This window comes from Cyanistes caeruleus, chromosome 11, assembly GCF_971803275.1.
Source record: "Cyanistes caeruleus chromosome 11, bCyaCae1.hap1.1, whole genome shotgun sequence".
NCBI lineage: Eukaryota > Metazoa > Chordata > Aves > Passeriformes > Paridae > Cyanistes > Cyanistes caeruleus.
This window is the reverse complement of record NC_141711.1, coordinates 13,591,672-13,605,252: the sequence shown is the minus strand read 5'-3', so window position 1 is coordinate 13,605,252 and position 13,581 is coordinate 13,591,672. Positions and strand designations below refer to the sequence as shown.

The window sequence follows — 13,581 nt, the reverse complement described above, 5'->3', positions numbered from 1 at the left end:
ACTAGAAAATGTGTTTGATCCTATATGTATTTGAAGCTCTTAATGAAATTATTGAATCTTCAAAATAGTATTTCTTTTATCTTTGTCTTTTGCTCCAACATTACCTTTTGAAAGTATTCTTTTGTGTTAATTCCCATCTCTGGACTAATTCTCATCTCTCATTCATTTCAGATGTTTTGAACACAAAGTAGATATACTTATTTGGATGATCAGTGACTTAAACCGAATAGTGAGAATTAAACTCTTCAGCTCATCTGCTTTACCATTCTCTTGCATTTTCATAGATAATTCTAAGCTGTGGCAGAAATCTAAAGTTCATTTTTACCCTGATACATAAGAGAACTGTACTCTGCCATTCTTTCTTTTTCAGTAGAATTTGAGTGGAAACCCTGCCTGCTGCTTTGCTTGGACTTCTGAAACTATCACTTGAATCCTAAAGAGCCTTCAGGATTTCTTGTCCTTTTTTTAGGCTGCTGAGAGCAAATGTTGCCATCTCAATGTTTCACTGTAGAGAGGAAAGGAATTGCATGAGGCCACTTTCTGTACAATCATCACAGAACATTCAATCAGAATTAATTGCTAAAATTATATAATTACAGCTGCAATGAATGAGACTAGACCACAGCATCTGTTCCAGTCCCAACTGCATTTGCTCTCGCTTTTGGGGGAAAAGTGAAAATTAGGATATTGCCTTTTCTGTGCCATTTTATGAATACCTAAATAAAACAGTGGTTTATTTAATGGGATACTTTAAAGTGAAATATATATTTTAAAACCATCATATGGTAATAATGTTACCATAGGAAGACAAGAATTATGACTTACATTATGAATTAAATCCTGAAGGGTTTTTACGTTTGGTTTTCTTATCTTATGGTAAGCTATCTGAAGAATTATCATAAAAGAAAACAGTAACTTGAATGGAAGCTCTCTACATTGAGTCCAAATAAACTGTGTTAATGATTGCATGAGAAACTATAAGCTTACCTCTAAATATCAAGCAATCTTTAGAAGGGGAAAGTGTACAGGTTTTGACAAAGCAGGAAGAGGAATTGAAACTTCAAAAGACAGTGTGAAAGGTAAAAGCCACATTAGAGTTTCTTGTTCCTGTAACTGGTCTTGGTATCCTGTCCACTGAATTTACTTCTAGGCTATTGACGAAACAGTAAGGAAATATTTCCTTTTTGCCACTTCTAAGCCATCAAAAATGTTGAAACAGTCACCTTAAAACAAGAGATGGGCTTGAACAGAGAGAGAACCAATACATTGCATCTATTTGCTCCACAAGTTCGTATTCTTGAAGTTGACCAACTTTCAAAATTTACTCTAAAATCATGAAATTGGTATAGATACTTTTTCATCAGAACTCAATTTGTATGTAATAACTTTTCCCTCAGAAAATAAACCTTTAAAAAAGCATAAACAGCTTGAGATTTGCAATCATGAATAAGGAAATGTAGCAGACACCGTTCTGCTATGGATATTCTAGGAGTTCAGGGTTATAACTGAGCATTTATTAAAGCTAATTTGCTGTCATACATTTCAGAAAACTTAGATACATCAGAATGGCAAGGAAAATAAGAGTCATATTCCAAACTCAAAAGTATCTGTGTGTGTATTTCACAAACATTTAGTTCATAAATTGTGTTCTTTGGTATCTCATCCTTTTTCAGAAATCTAGTAGCACGTCACTGAATCCTTGCTGCTCCCCCTTTTTATCTATAAGTCACTAGTTTTTAGCATGTTCTTTGCACATATTAGATTTTTTAATAGATAAGAATGATTTAAATGTTGTCTTTCCTAAAACAACCAGGCAGCATGTCTGAGGCTTTTATTGAACACAAAATATCAACTAAAAACTGCTGCATGCATCAGTCCTGTAAGTTCATTTACTGCTCTGTCTTTGCTAAGAAGGTAGGGTTTTTTATACTTCACAGATATAATAAATGTTGACAATTTTTGTAAATCTTTTTATTGAATGAAACAGAGATAAAATTGAATTTCATGATAAAAAGAGCACTCAAAAAATTTAATTTAGAACGTATAGTCTTTTTCGCAGTACCAGTCTGCAAAGCTCTTTGGTGATGAGTTCTGGTTTCATGAACAAGATATTTTACTGATTGAATTGTTAATGTGCTTAATTTCCAGCAGCCTTTGCAGATGCATGGAAGCATATTGTGATAATTGCTAAAATGACATTATAACATATTTTCTTGTTTCAGAACTTATTTTATGTTCAAGTGTTAACTTCTGTCTTCGCTCTGAGTAAGACCACATTTATTTATGACCAGCTGTTATAAAACAACACAACTTAAACTGAAGTCAGAAAGTAATATTAAGGTGATGAATAAACAAGAGGTTTAATATAGTAATAATATTTCTATGTATTTCCTTCCTTGTTCTAACTACTATACCTGGTATGTGCATGTGGTTTCCATGTAAGGGGTAAAGGCACATGAAATCAGGTTTTATGTGGACTGGACAACCTGACAGTAGGCATTTCTACTGGAAAAGTGATTTTTTTCTTGGTCAGGAGACTGAAGCTGGATATGGGCCTTTGACTTAATAAAATGCCATGATAGAAAAATGAAATTTGTATTGTTTTGCATGTACTAACTTAGGTGTCTGCAGTTTAATTTGCTTCATAATAATAGCTTCAGATGAAATAGAGATATTCAAGGAAGTATTTTCTGCATTGTAAATACCTAGTAGTTAAACTTCAGATGCAGCTCCTTAATTGGCATTGATAATTAAAGGTAAATCAAATAAGGAAGTGTTAAGGAACTGTTTACAACTAACTGGGATTTTTGTGCTGTTGAGGTTCATGGCTGAAAGATATTTTGATGAAAACCTTGCTATGGCATTATCTGTGATTAAATTACACAGTGTCAGCTGAGCACTTCAACAGTATCCCTATAAATTACCTTTATGCTCTTTGCTCTGAGAGTTTTTGGAGCACTGTATTTATGCTGCTGTCTGTTCTTGAGGGCCCTTCTTTCATAATGAAGATGCAGCTCTCCTCACATGGTGTTTGATGCAGGCATGATTACAGACAGGCTTCAGAAGGCTCATATGATTTGCTTTATTTATTCTACTGCTGAAGATACATATTTCCATTTTAAAGATATCCTCTTGTGGTTTCTTTATGGAGACTTAAAGATTTCAGTAAGCAAGTATAATTTGAATTTCTTTCCAGTTCAAACAGTGATATTCCTGTTGGTGGGTGTTTTTTTAAAAGGGTGTCTGGTGGTTATTACATGCCAGTGTTCCCATGTTTATATTTAACCAGGTTGAATTCAGGTCTCCTTGACCTGAGGTTCTAACACACTGAAGACTCAGGCTTTGGTCCGACAAAACTTTATTACCTTGATGTCAAAAGGAAAATTTCTGGTGTTGAGCAGCAGGAAAAGCAGGGATAGGGAATGTCAGGGTAAGCAGGCAATTTTTGTTCATGCATTCCTTTTGTAACTGGAACAGGTTGTGCAAGGAAGGTCTTCTCCATCCTGCTCAGCTGCCACTGAGGCTTTGTTCTCTGTTGAGTTGCTGATGTGTCACTGGGGGGTTTGCTCAGCAGCATTCTGGTGCCCTGCTCTGTGCAGTCTGAGTCACGTTAAAGTGACCTGTCTGCACCTAAGCTTTGAAGAAACTGAGACACATTTGGAAAGCACAGATATTTCACTTTTTCATGGTCTCTCAACATGCAGGTAAATAGAAAAAAATTTATTATGACAATTTGCACTGTCATTTATTTTTTTTTTTTAACTAATTTAGATGGTTAGTATAGTGATTTAATGTGTAAGAAGCAACTGTTCTTGAAATCGTTCTTGTAGGCTGGCTCATTTCACAGGAGATATGTAAAGTGCTACTATTTGGGACATGAGACTTAACAAAAGCACCACACAAGAAGATATGCTGTAATTAAAGTGAGACATTCTAACTACTTTTACAACTAAAAATCTCTCTTTTGAATGGTGAAATGATGAAATAAGACTAGGAGGTGAGTGTAGAAATATGTGGCTGTGGTGTGTACTGGTGTTATACCTGCACAGGGAATAAAGGTAATCTAAACAAATTAACATAAACGTGCTTGAAAATGACAGAAAATCCTCCTGAATGTGCTCCAAGCTTAATGTGAGCTTCTTGGACATCTCAGATAGCACTTGTTAAGAGTGTGACATTAGGTCACTTTATTTAGCTGCTTAATGTCCTGTATTTCTGTGAGAAAATATGATCTTGATTTCACTGAAATCATTAATATAAAACCTTATATTTGAGTACATATATTTCAGAATGTGAGAATTGTGTAGCAAAGCCCTGGGCATGCGCAAAACTAAAAATCCATATGAAGAAGTGCCCAGTGTTTTGAAGGATTCTGCTTATGTTATTTTGATTATGTGTTAAACACATTGCAAAACGTTGGGAAAAAAAACCCAAACAAACAGGGAAGTGAGCTGTAAAATAGCTGTAAAACCAGTAATCCTTCCTTTAAGCACATATTGTACACTGTATTCTGTATTCTCACTGGCAGGTAAGGTCCAGATGTGGCTGATCAGTTTGAGTGTAGTTGCACTAGAGTGTTCCTTAATTCTGAGGAGATGTATTTGTGACAAATACAAATTCTCTGTTATTAGAAAATGTGCAAGTTTCAGAAAAGTTTAAATAATTTCAGATTTAAGAGGCAAAACCAGGAAATAATTGAAAGCTTAGAGAAAATCCCATTGCCTGGCTATGGCTGTGTGTGTGCTGCCATTTACTGGGAACTGGGAGCTGCCAGTGTGGAAGGAAGGAGCTGGGACCCTGGTGCTTCAGGCAAACCAGCAAACAAAAGCACCCTGAGCCTGGACAGCACCAGAACTCACATTTCTGTCCTGCCAAGGTAGCTGCAGTGGTTTCAGTGTAATGGGGGGTGATTTCTTGAAAATGTTAGCAAAGAGAAGGCTTTTGAGATGTTAATTTGCTCTTATGCAAATTAACCTGTCAATGGCACACTGAATGTGGAAGACCCAACTTCTTTTCCTAGTGTGGTTCCTATGGTTTCAGAGGTATGCCTTCTCAATTGGGAAGATATGAATATTTATGGTACACAAAAAACCCTCATCTGTGTTGCAGTTTCTATGATTTTTATTTAATTTTACATTAAAAGATGTCATTTCTATCCATTGCATAGGTAAATGGCTTCATCAGCAATCATTTTATGCATGCAAGAGCTGGCCTGATTTACAGAATGCTAAACACAGATGGGTTTGTTCCTAATGCTCTCTAGTAGCTACTGTAGGAAAGAGTGCACAGTATATGCCTAATACATTATTTACTGAAGATAAATGCCAGACATGATTATGGTAAATTAGACCTTTTGAATTATTTATGAGACTCAGTGCTAAATGTTTTTCTCCTCCTTGTGTTACTATAAAAGCTGTTATATAATTGTTGGTAAACACTTTTTTTGTTAATTATTCAAGATACAGGAAATAAAATGTTTGCTTAAGTGAATCTGTTATTCACTTAAAGCCATCTGTTTTGTTTTGTTTTGTTTTTTCCAAATGTATTTCAACATTTATCTCTGCTTTCTGAGGTAAAAAATTCATGTGTTTTCAGATAACATACCTTGTAGTCCTTTTGGTACCTAGATGGAGAAACTGAAAAGCAGAGTATGTATGAAAAACTTTTTATTATTATTATAATTATTACTTTTTTAGCCATCACACTTTCTAATATTTCCCAAAAACCTGAGCCCATGATATGTGGCTATTGTCAACTGAGTGGATTTGTGGCTAAAGTTGGATATTTTAGCTCGTGCCCTGACTTGCACAATGACTGTTCTCTTTCCTATTGAAATATTTGAGTTTCTGAGGAGAGCAGGTCTGTGCACTACTGGTGTAATATTTTGTATGGCCCAATCTCTAGCTTTTTCATTGGTTTCTGGTAAAACACCAAATAAAAAAATCTGAACCTGAATTAAGTATTCTATACAAGGAATTCCTCCTCCAGCCATTTTAATGTTTGTGGAGTTCTTTTTTCTTTTTCTAATTATATTTTGAAATTGAAATTCTAAGATGCTGTCATTCCCAAAGGCCAAATGAACATAATCTATTTGACAGCAGACTGGCTTTTGGCAGGGAGGAACACACTGACAATGTGGGCATATACATCTTTTGTCAGTTTTTATTTAGCATGCAAAATATATTTCCCATGCTGTGAGATACTGCACCAGTTTTAAAGCTATGCTGGCAATTATGTGTTAAACTCTCCTTCTGCATTTTTCACAGAGACAATGCCCTCTTATTTATTCCAACTGGAGAATCTTTGAAGCAATTAGTATTTATTTTGATACATTTTCTCTATTATTTTTTTCACTCAGTTGGGTTAGCAAAACCTCTAGATTGTAGTTTGGGCAGCACATTTGAATGTGCTGTAAAACACAGCAGTTCTTAGACAAGGGGATGTCATGTGGTTTTGGGAGAATTAATTCCAGGAAGATTTTCTCCGTGCTTTGTGTGTGCCTTCTGAAACACCTTGTTGAACTGAGATGTATGAATGGAGAAATGCTGGAAACACATTTAAGACTGTTCTGTAATATGTGTCCAGTTTCACCATGTTTCTCACCATGTTTCTGAGCCTGGAAATGAAAACAGTGAATTTGTGGAAGGTGGAGAAAGTTTGGTTAGGAAATTTTAAGGATAATGCCATCATAAGGATACTTCTGCCATCATGTATTTCTTAATCAGTCTTTCTTACAAAATTAAGAATCAGACAACTTTCTTATCAACTTGGATATTTTGGAAAGCTGTTACCATTTCTTCTTTATTCCAGTGGATTAAATTTCTCTCCCCCATACATCTCTCTTGGATTCAGCAAGAAAAAAATAATGCTATTTTTTGTTACCTTTTACTGACAACTGTTTTTTGAATTGTTTCACTTTCCTCTATTTATAAAGCTTTATGAGAACTGTGGTTTGTTTGTTTTATTTTTTTCTGGAAAGTTTATTCTTCTGTGAAAGGAGAATGGACAATTGAGGCCCAAATCAAAGCTATACATTTGTTTCAGGAAAGCTTTTGTCAATAATGTTAATATATGCATTTTGTCGCATTAAAGGGGTAAAGTATAAAATTCTTAGCACTTAAATCTGTGAGGAAGAAAGGAAAAAAGCAGCTTTAATTCAAATTAAATCAACTTTAAGATAAATTTCTACATAGGTTCAAATTCTGTCTGTTTGCTTTTCCCCCTATAAACTGATGAGTTAAAGGAAGCAGCCCCGGTGTGGTTTGGCCTAATCCTGTGTGCACATTTCTTCAGAGTGCTTCTGGATGTGTGAGTCAAGACAAGCTGGCTCAGAACATGCTGAGCACTGATTTATGTTTCTCCTCTACCCATTTACCAAAGGAATAGGAGAAGAACAGATAACCATTTGTCCATGCATATTCACATCACTTGACCTATTCAAATTTTTTCATTCCCTGTGATCTTTTCATAAATGCAGGGAGTTGAATTTCAGATGTGATTAAAAAGAATAGTTATAAACCCTCAGCTAATATACAGTAGAGAACAAAATACCTGCAAGGCTATAGAAACATTTAATATCACTCCTGAAAAGCAAACTCAGACAGCCAGGGTTAAAAGTTGGTGCTAGTGAGGTAGCAATTAGTGTTAGGAAAAAAACCTGAAAGCACTGAAAGTAATGGGTAGAGCACTGGATTTCGGTTTCAAATGGTGTGCTGGCCTATTTATCATCTCTAACACTGCTTGTTTAGGTATCAAAGCCTAAGATTCTGCTCCAGCTTTTACATGCAATTTCTTAATTTCTATTTTCAAGGTAAATGTAGTTGTGGGGCTGGTGTGGGTGCAAGTAGTGAAATAGGTGTCAGCTTAAAAATTTCTGATGATGACATTGAAGAAGGCATATGAAAATGTTGCTACAGTATAAAAAATGCAGTTGAATACAAATGGCCCAAGTTTCACTGAATTTCATGCCAGGTGTGCCTGATTTACTGGAAGAAAATAAAAAGGGGTTTGGGACTGTATAATTCCCTTGGTTTGTGGCCCTTCTTTCTCAAACAACAGTTCTGTACATCCTGACACAGTAAAAACCACTGTATTTATAATTTCATTGGTATAATTTCATTAATTTCATAAAAACTATGAATTCAAATGATTTCTAGATTTTCACTCTACAGTCAGCTGTAGGAAAAAGCTGAAAAAATCCTGTTATAAATTAAATATTCTGAGCATAAGTCAGTTTGGAATCCATACTGTATTTTAAGATAATTAGTCAAATATTTCAATATTTGCTTATTAGAATTTGTATTTTGTCATAAAAATTAGTTTTGAAAATGTCCTCATTCATTCCATTTAAATTTTGATCCTATGAAGAAAAATTAAGCATAATTTTCATTAAAATTTTTCATAAAAATTTTTTGCCCTTTGAGTTCTATCAAGTGGAATTAAATATGGCCCTTTTGTTTTCTCCTAATCCAATGGCAGCCTGCAGTTTTCTGATAAACAATTAAAGTAATGATTTATCTAGAGGGAAAACTCAAACATTTAAAAGTTACATTATCTGGAAAATTATTTTAAAACTAAATGGTGAAGCAATGGACCCAGAGGGCATGATGATTCAAAACACCACCGAGGAATACTCATAGTGAGGTTTGTAAACTAAACAGCCATCAATATTTACAGGTTCAGACAAATGGTGATTTATTGTACACAATTAACTTGTGCTGTAGCAGAAACCCAGTTGCCAAGACAAAAAGGGACTCCATGTGCCATTTGTTTGAAATAGGACAAATGAAATTTTAATGGCTGAGAATAACAAAAATGTCTGCAAAATTTGGATAGCTCATCTCTAGCTTGAATAAACCAACCAAACAAACCCACCACGTGCTTAAAAACAACCCCAAATTAAAACAAACTTGAATTAACCAATCAACAACCCCAGAAGACCAAAGCCCAGGAACTGTGTAGCGAGATACTGAGGATCACACATGAGAGGCTGATTTTTCTAAACTTTATTATATTTAACAAGATGTTGCAGGCACCCAGCATGGTGTGTGTTTAGAAACGCAGGTAGTGATGGCTAGCAAGTATTTTAAATTGGAAAACCATTAGAATGTACTGGAATATGGTTTATTGGCACTCCTGCTTACCCCAAAGGGTTAACATCTTTACACCCCCAGCCCTCCCCGAAGTACATCAATAACACATTTAAAATTCATTACTGGTAATTTTATCATGGGTAGCCGTTTACTGTGCTTTAATGGGAGTGTTGATAAGAGCCTGTCTGCAGATGATAACAGACTTTCCCTTTCCTGTCCCCGTGCCCGGAATCAGGGCTGTGTTTGTTTACTCGCAGCTCAGGAATCTCAGCCGAATTCAGGAGCTCCTGGAGCTGAGCAGCAGCCCCAGTCCAGCTGGTATTCCATGAGCTGACTGCAGGAATTAGGATTTAGTTCTCAGCGTTCCCCAAATCCTAGGGAAAAAAATGGCTTTGGGAGCATCCTGTTGTAACAGGGTTAGCACAGAAATGATTTGTAGATGAATAAAGCTGTGTACTTTCAGAAAATACTTTTTCAAGGGTATTTCACCTATAGAGCAGCATAAAACAAATTTTATGAAAAAGCCAAATTATTTTACGAGATATTTTTCTCCTAATGTTGTGATTTCCTGCTCATAGGGGACAGGCTTGGGCAGGTAATGGCCTTACAGAGTCACCAGAATCCCGAGCATCCCTTTGCTGCCTGCAGGTGCCCACTGGCTCCTGTGCAGGGGGATGATGAAGGCTGCTGGGAGCACAGGCAGCAGCTCTATTCATCATTTCCTAAGAAAGGAATGAGCTTCCTAATTCTCTTGCAGTTCATGTGGCAAAACATTTTCCTTGTCATATGGGGCCCTTCCTTGGGAAACAAATGCTCTGCCTCTGCCTCTCCTGTGCTAGGTAGAAATGGTGTTTAAGCAGGGGTGAGTTCAACACAGTTCTGCTTCAGTAGTGGCTTCTGCTGGCTGTTGCAGGGAAAAGTTGTTGTGGATTTTTTATTACTCTGACACCTCAATGCCTCAAACTTCTAAGCAAGTGCTGCTGCACAGTGGGCACTGTTTAGCTCTGGCGGACTCAGTTTTTTCCTATCTGATATTCAAGCACAAGTCTGGAACCAGCATGGAAGGGTGGTTCTTGTGCAGAGCCTGAGAATGCAATAGAACCGGGGGAAGCCTGTCTATGACTCTACTAACACTCTGCTTCATGACTTTCATCTTTTAGCTGCTCACAGTGTACTTTTGTAGGGTGGCAAAGTCTGCCTTTGGCTATTTTTAAGTGCTGATTTGTGTTTTGGCTATATCCAAGTATAAAACATATGCCAGTGGAAGAACTGCATGTGTCATATATTCTATGATCCAAATTAATTTAATTTAATATGTCAAAGTTCCAGTGTAAACAAATCTTTGGATGTATTTGGAATGCTTCCCCTCTTCAATGAAAGGAAAATTGGGCTGCTGTGTATTAAGTTCTGTTTCTTAAACATTCATGGAAATGCACAATTTTCTGAACATAAACAGCCTCATTGGCCTCAGCAGAAATGTTTAAAGTGACTAAACTGATTAGGAGCTGACTGATAGAACTGGAAGACTACAGGCACTACAGAGGTCTATGCTTGGTCCTGAAAAACCTGCTGGCAAGCATTGTCAGCTCTCTAAGAGCATCTGTATTCTGGCATTCTAAATCCATTGCAGTATTAAACAAGTTGCAGATCAACCTAAACCCCAAAAATCTAAGATAGCTAAAAAAATATTTGTACTACAGAAACAGGACTCAACTGGCAAGACACATCAAGTGCCCTGTAGTTTAACACAGATGAGAATATGTGGAAAACATGCACAGCCTATCAAGAGGAATGGGAACATGAAATAAGAAGAGACAAGACCTTTCCTACTATGTCTTGAATTGATTTCAACAAAATGAACCTATTACAGAATTGCCTTTGGGGTTTATTAATTGCATGCTTTCATTTCTATGTAAATATAAAAATGTATGAGAAAAGAAAAAATAAACCCCAAATCTTTTTAGGGAGATTTATCTCAGGCTTCCCAGTTTTCCTCAGTGTGCTCAGCTTTTCACAGCTGGTCAGTGGCCCCTGTGTGGAATTGGCTGTACCTGCAGTACCAGCACAGTGCCAGGCAGAAGGGGATCCCTGTGCCAGTGGGCAGTGCTGGACCTTTAACATCAGACATCTCTTTGAAGTGTTCTTATGGAAAAGATTGAAACCTGCAGAAAGAAGCTGCTGGTGATAAAACACTACCTGCAAGGAGGCCTGTAGGGACAGCAGGATGAATAAAATATACTATGATGTCCATGCAAAATGTGTTCTAATAGAAACACAGTTAAAAAAAATATTTTTTTTTAACTTATATTTTTGCTAAAATATTATCAGTGTGATGCAATGGTAGCATTTGAAGATCTTCTTAAATTGTGCCTGATATTTTTAGCAATGTGCAATGTTTTCTTTAATCCCTTTTAATAGGATTTGCAGTCCTTTTTTTTGATCAGAAGCTTCAAGCCTTTCTGAAGCTTTACTAAAGCAATAATTGTGGTAAAGCCAACAGGGTTGTATGAATTTGGCTTGCAGTCTCTCGATGCAATTTATATACATTCTTACCAAGGGAAAAAGCCCAACACAATATTTGTAGTCTGGGTCACACCTGTTGTAAATCAGTGGTCTTTTGTAGAGGTTTACAGTTAACATATTTTCTATATATTTGTCTTATATCCTTAGAGAGTTTATTTAAAAACATTTTGAGATTCATCAGTATATAAAATTCATTTCCAGGTCTGAAGCACCAAAATTGGATCCTGTTCAGTGCACTTTGTTGTATCACACATAATGAAGTGTTAGCCAAATATTTTCTTTCACCATTACCTTTTAATCTGCTTAAACTGGTGTGAGCACACAGTCCCCTTTCAAGCCAGGTGACTGGACCACATGCAGACCCCTCCCATCAGTGAAATCAGAGGCAATTAGATCAATTTAGAAATAAGGCACAGAATCAATAGTCCCGATGATCAGATTTGCACAGTACATAAACTTGCAATTGTTATATAGATATATTAGCAAAAATATACTCTCAATATAATGCAAAACTATCCTAGCCATGTGGTTATATAACTTGATCTCAACACGTTTCTTTTTATACAGTTTGCTTGGTGTAGAAAATGGGTTTTTTAAAGCAAGGATTAGTAGTAGTGTTTAAAGAATGCATTTTTCACCCTTTTGCTCACAAAGAGGATTATATTTAAGATATCTGACTTGACCTGATTTCCCTACATGGGAGAAGCAAGCCTTCTTTTTCTGAAATGCTGTGGAGGTGTCTTTGGCCCTTCATCCACATAGGACAACCTTGGTCTAAATGGTAAGTCCTGTGGAGCTTTCCATGGAGCCTGCTGGAATTATGTTTAGAATTTTAAATAATTTTCTCTTTGTATACTTATTTCTTTTATCCCCTTAAATATTTTTTCCCTGTTCTATCTGAGAAAAACACAAAGTATCACAACTGAGCTTTCCTTATTAGCTGATTAAAATCTTAGGTTTTTGTTATTATGTCTGTCAAAGTTGATCACTGATAACATCAGGACAGCAAAAGCAGAGAATTTATTATAACTATCTGCTTCCTCTGAAATGCACTAAGTAGCAGAGACAGAGGCTTTGGAACAGCAGTAGTGCAAGAAAAAGATATGGTAATTACAGTGGTGATGGTTTATAAAACTACTTTCTGCTATTATTTTCTGCATATCCTTGGGCTGAAAAAGCACTGAGATGAATGTCATTAAAGACAGTGTATTCCCAGCTGTGCCAAGTACAGTGTTCAGGAAATTCCTCCTGTGCCTTTTGAAAAGTGTTTCAACTTGTATAAAATCTATTTACAGAAAGGATGAACCAGAAGACTGAGTGAGGGAAATACTTTGGGAAAAAAAAGATTGTAAACAGAAATGAATACATATTTTCCAAAGAATTTTAGAATATCTGCAAGGTAAATACAATAGTTCAGACAGAAAAGTGTCTACTCTGAAATAGGGCTTTACTCTGACCTATCCTATTTATCAGTTTTAGGGGAAAAGTTAAATAGGTAATCACTGAGAATCGTTTTTTTTTTTAATCTGGACTCTGTAAAGTGCATTCTTGTATTGCAGGTCACTGCAATAAATTAGAAATTCCCCGTACCTTTTGACACATTTCCTGTTGAGCTCTAGTCACATGAAGGCTGGTTATGTTAAGTATTTTTTTAGTTGAAGCCATGTTAAAGTTCCATGAATGCCAGATATCTGATACAATTGAATTTTATTGCATATTTAGGTAAATCCAGCCACAGTATGCTGTGAGGGTGCTTTAAAGTATTTTTCTTACTGATGGTAGAAGAGACTACAGACATTTGACCTCATTAAACATGTGTTAGTTGAGAATAGCCTGTGTGAAAGAATAACCTGGCATTGTATCATCTCAAAAAATTTCCCTTTTTGCAAAGGAAGGAGTTCTAGATTGTCACTGCACTCAAGGTTCTATTTTTCACAGTTATAGTATTGTGTATCAATTACTTTTT

At 36.0% G+C, this 13,581-nt stretch overlaps 1 protein-coding gene across 2 annotated transcripts in view; it reads left to right on the top strand.

Annotated features, from left to right (window-relative positions):
• The window catches only part of CACNA2D3 (calcium voltage-gated channel auxiliary subunit alpha2delta 3), a 413,270-nt gene that overhangs the window by 56,343 nt on the left and 343,346 nt on the right, over nt 1-13,581 (top strand). The window lies entirely within an intron of this gene.